At 36.0% G+C, this 6,241-nt stretch overlaps 1 protein-coding gene across 1 annotated transcript in view; it reads left to right on the top strand.

The window, feature by feature from the left end:
• Nucleotides 1–1,928: 1,928 nt before the first annotated feature.
• The window catches only part of LOC111087649, a gene marked incomplete at its 3' end in the record, with an annotated part of 146,580 nt that continues 142,267 nt past the window's right edge, over nt 1,929–6,241 (top strand). Inside the window, exon 1 of the mRNA XM_022394998.1 lies at nt 1,929–2,248. The remainder of the gene's footprint in view (nt 2,249–6,241) is intronic.

Raw genomic sequence — 6,241 nt, 5'->3', positions numbered from 1 at the left:
AGCTAGTCAACATCATCCACCATCAATTCTCGGGCTGCTTTTTACCGACAAATAGTGAGATGGATCGTCACATTATAGCGCCCCCACGGTTGAAAGGTCAAGCATGTTCGATGATAGGATTCGAACCCGCGACCCATGTGGTGAAATTGCACAGAGGTAATAAGGATATCAAGAAGAAGGAAATTCTATAGTTATCACATATTGCCACTAGGAGCGCCACTTTATGATCTAATGTCCGATCAATCACAGCAACCGTTCAAAATATGCTCCTTCAGCACCTACAATGAAGTTGTTGTGCGCGTTGAAGCTTCTAGAAATGGTGAAGTGTACTTCATCAGTCCATAAGATGCTGGCAGATCATTGGTCATCGACTTCCAGTCTTGCCAAGAACAAATTCAACACGTTGGGTTAAATCCGCCTCTTTCGGTGCTTCAACACGATGCAGCTTTTTTTAAACAAGTATTTACAAAGCTGACCAATGAGCTTTACAAATGTGTCTTAAAATTGGTAAATCAAGTCACCGGGAGACATAGCACGCAGCCAAGTGCACTTGTTCTGCTTCGTCATGGCCAGGTGGTTAGGGCACTCGACTCGCAATATGATGGTCGCGGGTTCGAATCCCCGTCTCACCAAACATGCTCGCCCTTTCAGCCATGGGGGCGTTATAATGTGACGGTCAATCCCACTATTCGTTGGTAAAAGAGTAGCCCAAGAGTTGGCGGTGGGTAATGATGACTAATTGCCTTCCCTCTAGTCATTCACCGTTAAATCAGGGACGGCTAGCGCAGATAGCCCTCGTGTAGCTTTGCGCGAAATTCAAAACAAACAAACAATTTACATAACTTCCGCCCAGGGAACGGGTACTCCAGCTAGTTTGTAATATAATAAGATGAGGTAATGATGAATCAGAACATGAAATATCGTTTGTGAAATGTTCTCCCGGGTTGAAGTAGTTGTAGGAGTTTTGATTCATCATTGTTATTTTTTAGTGGTTTCACTAGAGTGGTCTACTAGTTTGAAATTCTCCAACGATAATGGATGTTTTTATATAATTTTCTGTTCTATAGTTTGAGATAATTTTATTTTTATTCTTTCCTAGAACATTTTGAGCTTGAGTGGTGGTTGACCTAAATTCCATTGAAGGTAGTTTTCTTCAACCACTATTCTGTACTTCCACTTGTACCTAAATTGACCTGAGTTGACCTAAATTCCATTGAAGGTAGTTTTCTTCAATCACTGTTCTGTACTTCCACTTGTATTGCATTTTTTTTTGTTCAATTTGCAAAGTTTGTTTGCTTGTTTGTTTTGAATTTCGCGCAAAGCTACACGAGGGCTATCTGCGCTAGCCGTCCCTAATTTAGCAGTGTAAGAGGGAAGGCAGCTAGTCATCACCACCCACCGCCAACTCTTGGGCTACTCTTTTACTAACGAATAGTGGGATTGACCGTCACATTATAACACCCCACGGTTAAAAGGGCGAGTATGTTTGGTGGGACGGGGATTCGAACACGCGACCCGCAGATTGCGAGTCGAACGCCCTAACCACCTGGCCATGCCGGGAATTTGCAAAGTTCTCTCAGGAGATAGCGATGATGAACACAGTTACCCAGCAGTGTTTTATCGCTTACCCACTGTTACGGATTTATCAGTTAATGAAATAAATAAAAAATGGAGTGGCAAGTTTGTTATTGAGATCTTTACGACAGAGCTCCCGAGAGTAGGAGGTTATTAATGTGTATTTGAATTATATTTTTACATTTCCCCAAGCTCATCTGTCATTACATCTATTTTACGTAGTTATATACAGTGTTTGACAGTCGTAATGATTTCCTTTTATAATCAAGAAAGCGAAAGTTTTAGAAAGTAACTTTCAACTAATCTCAGTTTACACGAAACAAAGAAATATACAACTCTACTAACCTGGCTAACGTAATAGAGGCCATAGTCGGGCTTCTCTTCTGGTGGCGCTGCTCTTCTTGTACGTTTTATATGGATGATGGTCTGCAACGAGCGCGTGCAAGTGAGCACGCGCTCACTCACCCAGCCGAGGGGATTGCAATGGGCCGACTGTCGCACTGTTGCTAGACAAGTTGCTAGTATCGTTTTGCTTTAAAGGACGGCTGGAGGTTTACTGTAGAGCCATCTATAAATACGCACTACCCTGCTCTGCATATCAGTCTGTATGATTCTTTATAGAACGTTAATTGTTTTATGAATCAGCGATCTTTGTATCCATTTCAGGCCTATGGTAAGTTGTTGTGTGTTAGAACGTACAATTTCTACTTTAGTCTAGCCAGGATCCCTCTAACATTGCATTTAGAACTTAAGATATTTTATTCTGAATCAATCAAATTGATCTTATGCAATCGCTCTAATATTTCTTAATGAACTCGTACTTAGGTTCGACAATTTCCACGATATTGTGTTTAGAAAAGATAAGGACAGATAATCATTATGTAGGATGTAAGTGTTCGTTTTCATATTATCATCACCATCGGCCTTTATATAACCAGTATTGTTACTCGGAAAAATGTAATTTATTAATTGTCAGTTTATGGCCCAATATATTTCTCTCAGTGTTTAAAATACAATCAGTTTCTTATTGAGCTATACTCATGAAAGCTCAGAACAAATTATATCATAAGTTATGGTATATATATATATATATACAGTGAATATTAGTTATTTTGGACTAAAATGTGGTATATAAACACATCAGAAAATCTCTCTCTCTCTCTCTCTCTAGCTATCTGTAATTGGTACCACCATTAGTTTATAAAGACTAACCTAAATAGTGAATTTTTTTTCAGAACAATTACGTCTTCAACATTAATTTTTAAAGGTTGACATATATTTATGTATATGTGAGAGTGTCTGTGTGTGTGTTTTTGTAGAACTGTTAAAATATTTAGTGTTGGAATTGACTCTATTTACGTAGGTTTTCAATTTCACGTGTCACGTCTTTCAGTAATGGAATATAGCTCAGAGAAACGTAGTTTAAATTTGATGTTTTCGACAACCGTATCTTTTGTGTTTAAACTGCAGTGTCGTATGGTCTTATTTATCGACTCAAAACATATCTCGTGCTTACTTATATCATCTTGAGTTCACTTGTTGCATTTACATATAGGCCTATAAAGTAGTACATTGAAAGAAATCCTTTTAATAAGTTGTTATGTAGTCAGATACATAACGTGTTTTGGGTTTATTCCTTTAATAAGGAAATACTTTTTACTGAATTAAATGTAAAAATGTCTATGTCTCTGAACAATATGTTCAATTTTCTGTTGGCTTACCGTTAAGAGGCTAAAAACTTGTAATGATTTTGTTTTTTTTTCTGACGTGATGGTTAGGCCTTTTTTCATTCTTGAAATAAGGATATGAATAACTGCTGTAATAGTATTCGTAATTGATACGAAGTTGAAATAAATAAATCAAGATGAGAATTACTTAAGCGTTATATATGATATCGCATGAATTAATTACTTATTTTAAATTAATTGTGGTGGCAAATCACTCACTTAAACACTGACCTTAAAAATAATATAAACTATATAGATACAGCAACGAAAACGAATAAATATTTCATGTTTTTTAATTTTCTTTCAGATCGAAGCAGTATTGCTTAATGTAAATATTAGAACACAGATTAAGTTAATTAAAATTAATAACATTATTACATAATATATCTAAACGTATTTTTTGTTAATTTTTAAGCTAAACATTATATACAATGGCCTATCTCCCCCTAGGGTTTTTCTACCGCAGGTATCGAACCTCAAATTTAGCGTTGTAAGCTGTCAAGGCAAATACACAGAAATATTGCGATGAACAAACCTATTACTGAATGATGATTGTTTGACATTCACTTTGAGTTACAATGGTCTGGTAGGTCCGCCAACATGATGGACTTCAACGAATGACTTTTCAAAGTTCCAAATACATCCTTAAATGAAACAATGGGTTACAATGGTCTTGTAGGTTTATCAAAATGAGGGACATCAATGAATGACTTCTCAAAATTCTGAATACATCCCTAATTGAAAAAAAAGGGGTTACACTGGTCGTTAGATTTTCCAATATGAGGGACATCAATGAATGACATCTCAGTGACAAATATTTTGAAATACAGTCGTTATGCACGATTTATTTATAAAATACATAAGCCACAGGCAGCGGAACAAATCTGAATCTGAAAAAGGGGGATCGACGATTGGGGACACATTACGTGTTATGTTAAAGTTGAAATAGCACACCACTATCGGGCAAATAGTTGGTGGCACGTGCCCCCTGTGCTCCCATCAGTTCTACTACCTACGATACATAACATATTGTTTCATACTTGAAAAATAACTGAAAATGTACTAGTGAGCCACAAAGTTCAGCTCATAAAAATATTTTTATACGTATTTTACAATAGTATCTGCCATTATTTTTAATCAGTCTGGTGCATGGCTTCTGTTTTTAAGTTTTAGAACTCAGAATTTCAGGGCGTGTTTATTACACTTTTAATATTTTGCAAAAACTAATTTTCTAAACTTTTCAGTTTTTAAAACTGCATATTTTTTTTGGTTTCACATTTTCGAACTTTTAATTTCTTCAACGTTGTGTTTTGTTAGATACCGTTTCAAAATCTCTTGATCTTAGAAATTTGAAGCCCGAATATGTCATCACACATCGCGTTTCGATTTAAATTTAAGTTTTCAATTCAAATTGTCTAGAGGCATTGTGTTCAGACGGGGCTTGGCCTAGTGGTTAGTCAAGAGCTCGTGATCGAAAAATAGGCACTCTGAGATTGAATTTTGTGCTAGTTTTACAATAATTTATTGAAAGTATTAATTATTTGTAAGTACTTGTTTATGATTCACAACAACAGGAATTCACTGACACTTATATTCACCATAGCTATAAGCGAGTACAACAATGTACACTTGCAGATTACACGTGTAATGTATTATACATTGTTATTCTGATTCATACACACTACTATAAGTCTATCTATTTACTTAGAAACAATTTTCGAAGTGCAAGGTAAAGTTTAAAAAGCTCCACAGTTACTCTGACAAAATGTTCGTCTGGCTGCTGCCTCGGTGTGACGGATACACAATCCAGAGCTCTTCAGGCTGCCTGGGTTACTTTCTTGAAAATCCCTAAGGATAAAGAACATAGGGTTTAAGATAAAAATGTAATGAGCCTAATACTAATGTCTTATGATAATAATAAAATCGTCACATTAGATTCGTTTCGTTAAAGTATAGATTCTGCACTAAGTGAAGGCTCTAATAATCTAAACTTTTTATTGTAAATGTTGCATTGTAGTGTTTGTGGAAATTTTCTCAACTAAAGACAATGGCAAGTAGAACATTCGTGTTTCGATAGTGCTTACTACATTAATTATCGTGAGTGAAGGAAAATATTTTTGTATTTTAACAGAATTGTAACTTGTGTAACATATCGAGTGGTAATGTGGAATTGTGACAGAAAGTTTTGTTTTACATTCATTAGTTATGTTATATATATTTTATGATTAACACTTATGTCTTTATAAATTATGATTAGAAAAGCTAAACCAAGTCACACTTAGCATTATCTAGTAAACCAGTTAAAACTGGGTCATGTGACGTATAATTATATGATACTCTATATATGTAATATTCTAATTACATGATATTCTACTTATGTTGTCAGTTTGTTGTTCATTGCAAAACGCAAAGCTACACAATGGACTATCTGTGCTCTGCCCATCGCGGGTACCGAAACAAGATTTTTAGCATTATAAGCCCACTGACTTATCACTGAACCACTAGTTATCTGATAATAAGAATTAAATAAAGCTATGAAATGTCGAGAAAGGGCGAGTGCGTTCATTGTTCTATTTATCTACTGTCCACCATGTGAAACTCTGACATTGTTTCTACGTCTACTACTGCAGAAGTACCATGTGAAACTCTGACATTGTTTCTACGTCTACTACTGCAGAAGTACCGTGTGAAACTCTGGTATTGTTTCTACGTCTACTACTGCAGAAGTACCGTGTGAAACTCTGGTATTGTTTCTACATCTACCACTGCAGAAGTACCGTGTGAAACTCTGGTATTGTTTCTACGTCTACCACTGCAGAAGTACCGTGTGAAACTGGTATTGTCTCTACGTCTACCACTGCAGAAGTACCGTGTGAAACTCTGGTAGTGTTTCTACATCTACCACTGTAGAAGTACTGTGTGAAACTTGTATTGTCTCT

This window comes from Limulus polyphemus, unplaced genomic scaffold, assembly GCF_000517525.1.
Source record: "Limulus polyphemus unplaced genomic scaffold, Limulus_polyphemus-2.1.2 Scaffold2423, whole genome shotgun sequence".
NCBI classification, from domain to species: domain Eukaryota; kingdom Metazoa; phylum Arthropoda; class Merostomata; order Xiphosura; family Limulidae; genus Limulus; species Limulus polyphemus.
Note: the sequence above shows the minus strand (reverse complement) of the source record. Positions and strands in the feature narration are given on the sequence as shown.